At 40.3% G+C, this 13,622-nt stretch overlaps 1 long non-coding RNA gene across 1 annotated transcript in view; it reads left to right on the top strand.

Moving 5' to 3' along the window:
• Nucleotides 1–9,497: 9,497 nt before the first annotated feature.
• The window catches only part of LOC137158340 (uncharacterized), a 69,178-nt gene continuing 65,053 nt past the window's right edge, over nt 9,498–13,622 (top strand). Inside the window, exon 1 of the long non-coding RNA XR_010921377.1 lies at nt 9,498–9,728. This is a non-coding gene — a long non-coding RNA (uncharacterized lncRNA). The remainder of the gene's footprint in view (nt 9,729–13,622) is intronic.

The raw sequence follows: 13,622 nt of genomic DNA, 5'->3' as shown, positions 1-13,622 counted from the left end.
TAGACTTAAAATCAATGCTGGTCTTGAACATAAGAAACTTTAATATTCACCCCAATGTATCTGGCAGATGTGCAGACATTTCTAATTCATAGATACCATCTTTTAAATGGTATCCTTTTATAGATTATATTTCCTGGGCTATCAGCATGGATCATCTTTTCAGTACAGTTAGCTATTTAATGCCATGGATAATGGGTTATCAGTCTACAGAGTTACTTTCAAAATGAGTATTTTTACCGCTTCCTGGGATTAAAAGAATAAATAGTGGTATAATTTGGCATTCTCTACCTTATTTTGCTTAGCCTTCAAAAATGGGAGGTCATGCAATTCCCATGGTGACTGTTTTATTATTAGAATTTGGAAGTTTATTGGAAGAATATTGTAATTTATTTGGATATTGAATAAATATTGAAGTTTATTGGGAAGAATATTGTAATTGGAAGTTGTCCCCAAAAATATTGTAGCCATACTCCTCTTTTCATGCTGTGATGAAATGTACCTTCCTATTCTATGGACAACTCTTTAGAAAACAGAACTCTTCTGTATGAGAATGTTTAGAGGTGGAGTACTATTCTTCAGTATGTGACACTAAGGAAAAGTTTGGAATGGAAAAATATCTGTTCATTTTCTTTTTAGTTTAACATTTGTAATCTTCTTTAACTCTGGGGGCAAGGGAGTTGCCTTAGATTTGACAAAACATTTTATTATTCATTCCACTTGGCAGTGAAATAATAAACACTGAGGGGTCGATTGTGACTTTAAGCCCGGCAACAGGAGGAGGTATGACTCAAAGATGAACCATAATGCAATTTCTCCCCAGCTTCCTCTTTGCTCCTGGGGAATAATAACTTACTGGTGGCTAATACCAGCAGTAAATTACAACCCTGTGCACATTGTCTTGGCCATTCTGGCCAGAGAGGAGAGAGGGCGGAACCAAGGTCCTATCCTTCCCCTTCCATCTGCTGTGGGGAGGGAGAATTGTTCTTATGCTCCAGGATCCAGGGTCTGAGTAACCTACTTAGGGAAACTGGGGGGAGAGGGCAGGGTTCTTACTCCCTGGCAGGGGTGCATTGGCCAAATAACAGTCTAAATCTAGGTCGCTTGGTTAGTTACTTTTGTATGTAGTATATTCAGCTGCAGTTTCTATGTAGGATCATGAAAATAAGTTTGTCTTAAGGATTTCACTTTTTTTTTAATTAACGTTATCTAGATACAAGGATATAAAATAATGTTCCTTTGAATATACTACATAAGGGCAGTTTCTTCCATCCTTATCCACAGGGAGTGGAACCCTACCCAATGAGTAGTTTTACTGGAATCAGTGGAACAAAGTGTGGGTAAAGTGTGCTCTGCAGCAAGAGTAAGGGCAGCAAAATCTTGTAAAATCCAAGTCCTTCTAGAAGAAACAAGAACCTATATTGTGCTACTAGCATACTCATTTCAATGAAGACGTTGTTTTTTAAACAAACAAACAAAAAAGTATGGGTTTCAGCATGCTCTAGCCAGTCAGGACTGAAGTTTTAGAAGTTCAAAAAAATTGTTTCTAAAAGGTAAAGATTTTAAGTTGCCATTCATTATTTATGAATACCAAACCTATTTTAATACAATTTCTGCAAACAGCGGTGTGTGATTTATTTCCCCTGGGCTATCTTCCCTCACTAACTTATGTCCTAAAATTCATTCATCCCAGTATGGCAACCTGTCAAATGGTTATGTAAACTCCAGTAGGTAGAACAAGTCTTTGAATGGCACTCATGACTCTGAAGATAACATCTCATCTCGTTTATCCGCAACCTTAGGCAAACTAAAAGGCCACACATTTTCAGCTGTAGAAATGAAGACTCAAAAGTGCTTTTCCACGGCAGACTTAAGTAGACCAGGGTGGTGCAGGATTAAATTCTGCTGCTTCCATGCATACTTATGGATAATGTATTCAGGGAGTATCAGATTTGTAATAACCTGGAGCCGTTAAGAAGGGTTCATGCACATTCAGGCATGCATACATAATTCATACTAACTAATGCATTTATGTTCATACTCATAGAATGATAACAAGTTGCAAGTTATTAGTGGAATAAATGAAATTGGTGCTTATACCATGTGTTTTCAGCTTCTGTAATCTACCGCTAGAACATTAAAGTACAAAACTGGCTGATAATTACTATAACTACTGATAAAATGCTTGTATTTTACAGCACACACACAATCTTCCTTTTTTTTTTTTTTTTTTTTTTTTAAATTGCCTGTTTAGAATCTTTCATCATGTCAAGTGATGATTTTAAAATTTAAGGATTCTTGGCTCAATGGCTTCTAAATGGAGATGCGATCTAAACAGACAAATTTTGCATGAGACAAATTATTGGAAGCAGAGATTTGGTGGAAGGATTGAATCCCGTTTCAGTGTTACTGTTGCTTATTGCTGAATTCCTGCTCTATTATTAAACAAGTTTCCAAATGTTTCATTACTGCAAGCTAAAAACAAACCTTTTCCTTCCAACTCAGTGTGGATGAGGCAAAAGGGAAGTTGAAACCAGAGTTCTGGTTTTTCTGCATAAATGTTTCTGTATTTTAAAATCTAACACCAAAAAAGGAATCTTTCGAAATCACATTCATTTTTCTCCATGACATGATGGAGAAGTTTGAAGATAGGTAACATTCAGCATGTCAGGAGAGCCATATGCAGCAACTCTTCTAAAGGACATACAATGATCTTCTGAATGTTCTTTCTTTTCATTATATTACAGTTAGAAGTCATTATATAGTTGGTTGTGAGTTATAGTGTAGTCAAAATTTCATCCTTTCCACTGTAGTCACTGGAGAAGGTAGATCTCTGCCATCTTATTTCCCATAGAAGTGATGGAATGATCAGTAAAGTCTTTTTTATTTAATGTAAATGTATTAATGTATTTTATTTAAGACTTAATGTAATCCAGAACAGTCGCATAATACATTTTGGATAGCCAGATGCTTCATAGGTCCACTGTAACTGAAAACCTGATCAGTTTTAAATCATAATTTGAAAACATTCATTTCCTAATGTGCCTCTTACTATTTTAATTAAAGACAAAAGCCCTTGCAAGAACTTTAATAATATTTACTTTTGGTCTGTGGCTGATGAGTAAAATCCTAATAGTGTACTTAGTATAGAAGATAAAAAGGATCTCCAATTTTCAATGTTTATTCTTGCTGTTTTTCAGGGTTTAGTTTAATGCCAACTTATAATAATTATTATTTTATTTTTATTTGTGCATATTAAAGAAGACGTAGAAAAACACAGTCCTGTCCAAAGAGCATATAATCTAAATTTAATGCTGTTTAGTTTAAATTTGGACAACTACTTTTGGAAAGAAAACATTCATTGGTGTTTTCTTCGGTTAATTTTTTTTTTTCTGTTAAATGAAAACAATTATAAGTGCCAAACCTGCAGAAACTTACTTCTGGGTGTTATACATACTGCAGTGAAACTACCCATGTAGCAAGTGTGTGTTTGCAGGAGACACATACTACTGTTTAAAAATGCTCCATAATACATTGAAAGTATGTTGTGATCTTACTGACATACAGGCAACCTCCTACAGGTTTTGCAAACCTCTTTCTGTGTTTCATAACTGCTGGCTGGTAATGAAACTGCTACCCAGGTACGTGGGACAGGGCACGTGAGATTATTACTCAAGACCCATTGAACTTATTCTGAAGGTAGAACAGGCCACACAGTATAATTCCCAATCATTGAAGTGTTTCTTTGTCAGATTTGTTACTAATAGCCCAGTAACTATGTGGCCATGAGACTGATTTCTAGGTCAAAATATCAGAAATGGTTAAAAATTTTAATTCCCTTTTTATTAATCTTTTTTATGTATGACATGAACAACACTGGCAAATATTGCTGGTAGCTGTCAGATTACATATGCACTATGAATGTAGTCAGTTTAAGTGCAGGACCGCATCACTCTGAAGATCTTAGCATCATGTATTCCAATTCAATTTATTTTTATATCTTGTCTTTCACACAGAGTTGCTGAAATGCTCGACAGTGAGAGATAGAATAATGAGATAATGCTTTACAGAATTGTGGAAAGTGACTTGCATACAGATAGCAAGACAGAATGAGAAAGGCGGAGATGGACTTGAGCAAAAGAAAACAGAACTGAAACTTAAAAGCAGCAGTAATATAAAGTAAGAATTCTTGCAAACTAATTACATAATTATGCAAGAATGAGAAGAGGAAAATGTGAGAATGTTATAATGGTTTATTATCAGATATGAGCTAAATGAAAGAGATTTGGTAAAGGTGAGCTTTGAAGAGAGAATTTGAGTAAGTGGCTTGAAGGAATGGAGAAATGGAAAGAAGGTACCAAAGGTGATGCAAGCAGGCAAAGGGAATTTCAGCAGCCAAGTTGGAAAATGATAGAGGCACGAATAATAATTTCTGCAGTGTTCTGGAAATAGTGGTAAGCAGACTTTCAGACAAGGGACGGAAAAGGGAAAGGCTGGTTTAGGCATCCGGTAACTGGAGTTGTAAAACTGAGGTATCAGTTGAGGAGATTGACAACAGAATTGGGAGAGGGCAGCAGAGAACTTTTCACCCAGAAAAATTTAAAAAAATCCTCAGTTTTTGAACCAGTCTGTAGTAAAACCAATATACTGTGCCCAGTTGCCAGTAGAGTCGAGACAGTGAAATATACAGGGGATAAAGAGATAAGATAGTGAGTCAGAGAACTGCAAAGCTGTATGTTAACTGCATAAAAGTGACAACCAAGGTTGCAACTACAGTAGTAGTTCTACCTAGGGGAAGAAGATAGATGGAGAAGAAAATAAATCCAAATAAAGTCAAGGGCACAGCCTTAAGCAGTGAGGCGAGAAGATGATGTAAAGACTGAAGGATATGAAAAAGGCTTAAGAGGCAGAATTTTAGCTGGGAAAGGAGAGCAACAAAGAAGCTGTCTTCTTGCTTGTAGTGTTCAGAATAAATAATTAATATTGTCATTCAGATAAATTAGCAGAAGAGACAATGATCCAAATCCAGTGTTTTAAAAAAAACCCGCAGGTCGTGGATAACCTGAAGAAGAGTAAAAATGTGAAAGAGTCAAAAGCTAGCGTGAGAGAAGTCAGAGAGGCTGAGCTAGGAGAGATGGTCAGAAAGTTGAGGGAGAGGCCACCTTCCCTAGAACATACCAAGGCATGATCAATGAGAGATGAGATGTTGATTAGCAAGTAAAGAAGGGTGTTTTCAGGTGGTGGTGATTTTCCTTCTCCTCACATGGAGATGATTATGGCAGTAATGTAAGAAGCAAAGTTAGGGAAGCAGGAAATTACATTCGAGACTGGGGAGGGGAGTTTAATGAGCAGGTGAGACCTGTGGTAGCAGTAAGTGGGTGGGGGAAGGAATCGGTTCAAAATGATAGTGACAATTCTTAATTCCTTAAAGGTGTGAAAATGGGGGGGGGGGGGGGAACCACACTGCCCCCTCCCCCAATCCTTAATGTGCTAAATTCATCCCTGCTGTAACTCCATTAACTTAATGAATGAACAAAGTCAATGATGCATGACCCAAGGAATGAATGTTTTATACTGGTGAAGTCACATCTGATTTGGCCTTAAAGCAGGAACCTTAAGTTGTTTCTCTTCTAATGTAGCATAGCTGAATATCTGATGTATCTTCTACCAAAAGACTGTATCCTAATGGGTGCAACTGATAATCTAGAAAGTCTTTTTCTACCTCTACCCATTAAGACTCATATCATCTCTCTATCCATGAAGGATAATGATGGTCCTTTCACTTCATCAGTTGACTCTCAATAGCTCTGTCTACACTAGTGTGTGGTGTTCGCTTTTTGGCAGAATTTTGCCACCACTGCTGAAGGCTATATCGACATTACGGAAATGCGTAGAGTACACACGCTGCACGCCCACCTAACACGGGTATAAATACCAGTCTAGGTGGTGAGCCACTGCTTAGGAGAGTAAAGATAACCCAGAACCTTAGGGTATATACCCTACGCAGCTCTCTACATGCCCAAGCAGTATCTCACACATCTACATTGCTGTTTTTAGCAGTGTAGTATCATGTTGCCTCCCCGCTGCTAGAGCAGGGAAAAGCTTCAGCAGCAGGGAAAGGCTCTGGAAGTTGGTGCTACATGTAGCTATGCCCTTCCCATGCTTTGCTTTCTCTCTGAGGGCTTCTACCAATGTATTGCCAGCAGCTAAGTTACCACACAGCTCCTTCTAAGCAAGCACATTTATTCTTAAGGGAAAAACACTACAGAGAAGCATGTAAAAACAATAAAATAACCAACACACGTGCAAAAACACTTGCCCAAATTCACCCCAACTTCAACGTGCAGGTCTGGTAGGTGTCAGTCCTTCAAACCCCACAACTGGGTCTTCCCTATGGTTACAAGTCCATATCAGGCTTAAGATCAGGAACCAGAACAAAGGCTATGAGTAAGTTTAAGCTTGAGCTATTTATCCAAAAGTCTTTTTTGTCTGTTGATCTCTGGAAAACGCAGTTTGAACCAGAATATGGTGAGCTTCCCCAGCAGGTGCTACTTCTCTGTCATAACCTGAGTGATTTGCCTTAATCTTCCCCTACTGATTTTACTTCCTGGAGGAGCCATGGTAATTATTTATTATTTAACTTTTTATTCATGACATTGGCACAAAAAGCAGGTGTGTGCTAGTGAAATTCTCAGCTGATACAATGTTGGGAGGCATTGTCAATACAGAGGAGGATCCGAATATTATACAAGAATATTTGAATGACCTTGAAGACAGGAGTGACATGAATGAGATAAAATTCATTAGTACAAAGTTCAAGGTCATGCACTTAGGGTCTAATAAGAATCTCTGCTACAACCTGGAGGCTTATCAGTTGGAAGTAGTAGAAGACGAGAGACACCTGGGTGTGTGGGTCGATCACCGCATGACCATGAGCCACCAATGTGATGTGGCTGTGAAAAAGACAAATGTGGTCCTAGGCCTTTCCAGTAGAGGGAGAGCAGTATTAATGCCATCATACAAGGCACTGGTAAGACCTCATTTGGAATATTGTGTACAGTTCTGGTCACCCATGTTCAAAAAAGATGAATTCAAATGGGAACAGGTGCAGAGAAGAGCTACCAGGATGACCAGGGAAAGGAGGGCCTTTCTTATTAGAGGAGACTAGAAAATCTTGGCTTGTTTAGTCTAGTAAAAGGAAGGCTGAGGAGGGTATGATTGCTTTCTATAAATCAGGGCTCCCCAAACGGTGGGGTGTGCCCCCCCAGGGGGCCTGGAGGAATATTTGGGAGAGTGTGGCAGGCCTGGGCTAACCTCCATGGGGGGGAAGGAGCACCCCCCCCAACCCTGCTCTGCTCCAACCCCAGCTGAGGCTCCTGCCTCTGCCTTGGCGCCCGGATTCGGCTCCAGATGCAGCCCTGACCATGGCTCCACTCCTGGCTGCAAAGTCCTAGTTGCAACTCTGGCCCCTAGCCTCCGCGTCCAGCTCCTGGCCACGGCTCCCAGATGCGGCCCCGTTCTCAGACTTGGCACCAGCTGCAGTTGCAGCCTTGGCTCCTGGCTGTGGCCCCCGCTCCCAATTGTGGCTTCTGGGGGGAGAGTGCGGACAGAGTCCATAACAGGTGAGGGGAGTGACCTAAACATTTGGGGACCACTGCTATAAATACATTAGGGGTGTAAATACCAGGTAGGGTGAAGACCTATTTAAGCTAAAAGACAATGCTGGCCCCAGAACAAATGGATCCGATCTAGCCATGAATAAATTCAGCCTGGAAATTAGAAGAAGATTTCTAGCCATCAGAGGGATGAGGTTCTGGAGCAGCCTCACAATTGGAGTTCTGGGGGGCAAAAAAGCTTAATTCATTTTGAGAGAGAGAGCTGAACAAATGTATGAGTGTAATTGTATAACAGGGATGCTTGTGATGGTGGCGGGCAGGGTTCAACAGCCCTGGGACTCACTCCTGGTTTATGTCTTATGTTTCTAAATCTCATACCTCAAGGTTTCAGCCAGCCACTGGCATGGGTCAGGAAAGGATTCCTCCTTTCCCCCATCAGTGTGTTCTGGGAAGATTTTTTAATCTTCTTCCTCTGAAGCATCAGGCATGACCACAGCTGGAGATGGTATATTGGGTGGGGTGGGCCAGGACTGTGAGGTGGTGTGGACCATTTTCTCTCAGGTGCTTGGCTGTCTGGTTCTTGCTCACGTGCTCAGGGTCACCATATGTGGGGTTGGGAAGGAATTTTCTCCCAGGTCTGATTGGCAGTGACCTGGGGCTGGGGGTTACCTGCCTCTGAAGCATGTGGGTGTAGGATACTTGCCAGTAGTATCTGGTATATCTCACTTACTACATCATTGTCTTGCCATTGCAGGGGCCTCAAGCACTGGTGCATCTCAGTATTCTCTGCCTGTGGCACATAGTAGTCTAGCCTCTTGTGGACTGTAATATTTTGATCTAATTTTGGTTGTTGGGCTTAGTATGTGGGTGCTGGGTGGTGAGGGTGGCCTGTGATACACAGAGGTCAGATTAGATGACCTCGTGGTTCCTTCTGTCCTTAAACTCTGACTCGATAACCCCATCTCCCCCTGTAACGTGCATACGTCCCTAGCTCACAATGATACATAAACCATTCATATACTTAATACAATATGGTCTCCCAAAGATACTTCCGAAAGTTGCCCTGTCTCTCACTCATTTTTGCTTCCTGCCCGAAAAGCTTTATTTTCTTTCACTTAAGCGCTTTGATTTGCTCAAATCAAGGAGAGAACATCTTTCAGGATTTATTTTCACATAAGCAAAGGATACGTCTGCCTTTCTTCACTGTACTTCAAGGTTTTTTGAAGCTGCCCGTGGGTATGTGTGAAATCTTTCTGCCATCTGTATCTCATTGCTGGGCAATGAAGTAAATTTAACCTAGCAAGGAGGTTGTGGCTAAGGATTCTTCATGAAAAGCTCCATATAATCTTTGCTCAGCCACATCTCCTCTCTCCTGTGTGTGTTACATCTAGGCATGCTGCAATGAGAAGTGACTGTGAGAATTAGCAGGTTTTGATATTGCTTCTCCCGACTGGCATATGCTAAACTGGGATAAAAGCAGTTATCTTGATACAGCTCCGTCTACATTAGGACTTTTGCCAGCATAGTTCTGTCAGTGAAAAATCACATCCTTAACTGAGATAGCTATGTCACTAAGATACAAGCCATAGAAGTGGGCATGCATAATATCTTTTTGGCAACTACAGCAGTTGCTCACCTGGAAAATAATATTGGGAAAATAATTATGACTACATATTCAGAAATGATGTTGGGTACTCTTTTTTTTTTTTTTTTTTTTGGGTACCAAACTTAGGACATTTTAAGGGGCTTGATTTTCATGGGATGGCTATTCAGCACTTTCTGAAAATTGGGACCCTTTAAGAGTGTCAGGTTGGATACCCACAATTTGAGGCAACCAGAATCACTTGTCACTTCTGAATATTTGGGCTTTGATGTACTTTAACGGTCTTTAATTGGATGCATATTTTGTCCTTGTTTTTAGAGGGAGGAAGGTTAATTGTCTAGTTTTGCTCCTCATATCCCTCTCTTCCCTGTTCTATTTTTCTCAGCTGGAAACACATCAACCACCACATGATCAGAAAGGTCTCTGTGGACTATCACCAAATTTCTGTAAAATGTAGTTTGGGGACCTCTGCACTAGTCCAGTCAACTTGTTAGAAAACACAAGGCATCCAGGTAATGCACATATATTACCCCAGTAATAGACTGATGCTCCACTGTTGGTCATGGCTGCAAAAAAGTCAGCTTCTCATCAGTAGTTTTCATAGACCATGGTAGTGATTCCATGCAGATGACAGTTTGAGATGCTTCAGAGATGATTTGCCATGAGATTTATTCAGCAATTGATTTTAGATAAAAAGCAGATGGAAAGTAATGCAATTTCATGTAATCTATGTTCAAAAGCTATCCAGAAAAGATGCAGCAATTCACAGTAAGAGTACAGGTAGGAGAAGAAAATTAGTCCAGTTACAATATGTGGACCTCTCAGGCCCAGGTGTCTGTGCAATCAAAGGAAGAATATGAAAATCCCATTCCAAAAATTGGTATATGTTGTTTTGTCCTCTTGTTATCTATTCAGAGTTGGGTTTTGAGGGAGCCTTTATATAGTTCTGGCAAGATTTGTAACATGTTCACTATACAGTCCCTTTAATACCATCCTAAAACATGTACATATATTTTGAATACACATGTTAACACTGCAAATAAAACATTATAGTATCTAATTACAGCAAAAGGCATTTACATTCCTAACATGCCTTCATATAAGTTAACTAGCTGAAAATCTTTATATGCCACAGTTGTATTTTTTCATGGATGCATCTGAGTTTTATATAACACTGTAATATAATTAGAACGACAATAACTGGATATGTTAATATATTACCTAATAGTAAAAAATATCAAACTATTAATGTTGTTACACTAGAAAAAACAATGACCCTCAACATTTAAGACTTGACATGATTTATTGTTGTTGTTTACCCAGACCTCCCACCAGTCTGTTAAGTGCAGTGTGCCACTCAGTTTATAGTCAAGCTGCTTGAGACAAATTGTTCTTTTATGTACACAACTGTGCTACAATGCAGATTATGGAAGTAACAGTGCATAAATAAGCCCCACTTTCTGCTTCTCTTTATAATGTCATCCACTTTCTGAAAGCAGAGAATACTTTTGAAATGCTAAACCTGTAATTTATCTGTGAATCGTGGATCTTTCCTTTATCCTTTTATCAAATGGTTTTTTCTATTGCCACAGTAACAGTGCACCATGATCAGAAAGATTTCCTATCTGAAAGATTTCATCATCTTATAACTAAACTAAATGGTTGAACTAAGTTGCACTCTTGCTCTACAGGCTAATTAATAAAATATGAACTTAGCACACAGGCTAACACTGAATTCTCTGGAAAAGACTCAGTTGCTATTAGATAATGATGCTGTATATGGACAATGAATGACTTAAAAGACTCCCTTAGCTCTTTGATCTTCACACTGTACTTTCAACAAGTTCTCCAAATATCTCTGTAGGTTCCTTATCTGATCAATTGTGCTATGTCGGTATTATGGCTGACTCTTTTTTCAATTTTGAAAAGTAGGTTGACTTTCTCTTGATGTCTCACTGAGATAATGTAGGTCAACTTGTGTGACTTAAGGGTGAGAGACTTGGTTCAAGAAAGCAGTGATATAGCCTCTGATAGTCAAAATCTTATGTACCTTGAAATAATAAAGTCATGCTTTCATGATCCAAGAATGAGTTTGAATGAGCTCTTCTGAAAAGAGGGTTAGAGTGTGCCTTAGCCATCCACCAAGGCACAAGAAGTCCTAGCCTTTCTGCACCCTGGAACCACTGGTTCAGAATCGTGTAGGAAAAGAAACTTGCATAAGAATTCTGTGTATCACTGTTACTTTCCATGAGCATGAGTCATAAGTGGCAGTGAGAGCCATGTAATAAAAATTCCCACTGTTAGCAAAAAGTCATGTTTATATGGTTTCTTGGGAATGCCAAATATTTTTGCAGCTTTGCTTCAGGTTTTGGGCTTGTTTTTGTGAAGAAAATAAAATGCACATTTGCAAAGGTATAAATTGACATTATAATGCCCAGGATCTGTCTTTCTGCAAAAATGGTGGCCTTCCACAATCAGTCAAATTCACAACTAGCTGTGGAAATCTGAGTTTTTACAAGTGAATAAACATGAATTGAGTGGCAATTTCACAGAGCTCAAGTGTCAGCCCAGCCTCTCCATCAGAATCACCATCATTTCAAGTGCCAACTTCTAATCCTTCCCCATTCTTACTAAGTCCTTAATTCTAATGAGTGCTATCACCAGCTCTCCATGTATTCTAACTGTCTTCTCGATAACTCCCACCCCCTTCAACATACAAAAGACTTTCTTTTGGTTATGAGGACAGAAAGTCACTACCCCTTCACATTTCCTCACTGCAGGGAGGTCGGGAAATCCCCAATGCCCTCCCCTAACTGCAGCAATTAACTCAAACCAAAACCAATGCAATTGCTAACACGTAAAACATAATTCTTGTGGCGTAAAATGATGTTTATTTTAGTCTATCCAAGTCATTCAGGAATAGCATTATATAAAATCAATGCAGCCCACGTTAAATGGATTAAAAGCTGGTTAACTGATAAATCACAAAAATTAATTGTAAATGAGGGATTGCCATCCAACGGAGGTGGTTCTTGTGGGGTCTTGCAGGGTTCTGTTCTTGGCCCAATGCTATTCAGTATCTTTATACATGATCTGGAAGAAAATATAAAATAATTATTGTTAAAGTTTGCAGTTGACACACAAATTGGTGGAGTGGTAAATAATGAGTGGGTCAAGGCAGCTAAACCAGAATAATCTGGATCATTTGGGAAAGGGGGCTTATTTCAACAATGTGTTCTTAACACAGCCAAATGCAAGTCCATACATCTGGGAACAAAGAATGTAGGTCACACTTATGAGATGGGAGACTTACCGTGGACAGCAGCAACTCTGGAAAGGACGTAAGGGGGGGTCATGGTAGGTAGCCCACTGAAACTGAGTTCCCAGTCCAATGCTGTAGTTAAGAATGGAATGTATAAGCAGGGGAATCCTGGAATGTATAAGCAGGGGAATGTCAAACAGGAGTAGGAAGGTGGTATTTGTGACACTTCCTCGGGATACCTAGGGCTGTGAGATGCCTCATTACCACTTGACCTTAACATGAGGAAACCATCTCTGTGCCTACTGAGGATCAGCTACCTGACTCCACCAGCCACAGGCAACCTAAGCTCTCCTCTCTAGGCCTACAGAATCCCATCCCCCCCTCCAGATTAGCAATAGGCACACTCCAAATCCCGAGCCCTCCGAGCATCTCCCTGAGGCGTCCAGCCCCTGTTCTGCTGGACACTCACAGGTTTCACAGTCTCATTGCTTTCAAAGAAGCAATACACCAGTTATGCCTCCGATCACCGCTCCATTTATCCCACGGCAATTAGATATATTCATAGTGATAGCAAGTAGAAGTACTGAAAATAAAGGGTTCCATATAAAATATATATCATAACACGAATTCTAGACCCTAGACTTATTTAACTAGATACTTTCATGTCTTATAGAGCATTGCCAGGTTTGGCTGCGACCCTCTGTTCACAAGATAAACGTGCATTTAGCTTACCTCTTCGGTGAAGGATCCAGGGTGTACCTCTGCACCTCCAGATATACCAGGCGTGGGCAAACTTTTTGGCCACATCTAGGTGTAGAAATTGTATGGCGGGCCATTAATGCTCCGAGAGCGGCTCCAGTCAGGGCACCCCTGGGCCCATGTGGTGGGAGAAGGGCAGGGGGGAAGGGGCGGGGTTGGGAGGGGGAGCAGCCACCATGGCGCCACATAGCTTGTTCCGCAGTCTTTCCGCAGACCACCTGAATGGAGCTCACAGACCACTGGTTGAGCTAGAGGGACTGATGAAAAGCTCGGACGGGCTGTATGTCCACCCCTGATATATACCCTAATAAAGCATTGTCTTTACTCATAAGCCAGATTCCCTCATGCTGTTTATTCCTTCCTGTACGTTTCCTCTCTTGATGAT

Source organism: Emydura macquarii, unplaced genomic scaffold (genome assembly GCF_026122565.2).
Source record: "Emydura macquarii macquarii isolate MOO-44397 ecotype Brisbane River unplaced genomic scaffold, CSIRO-AGI_Emac_v2 contig_1644, whole genome shotgun sequence".
Lineage (NCBI taxonomy): Eukaryota > Metazoa > Chordata > Testudines > Chelidae > Emydura > Emydura macquarii.
Note: the sequence above shows the minus strand (reverse complement) of the source record. Positions and strands in the feature narration are given on the sequence as shown.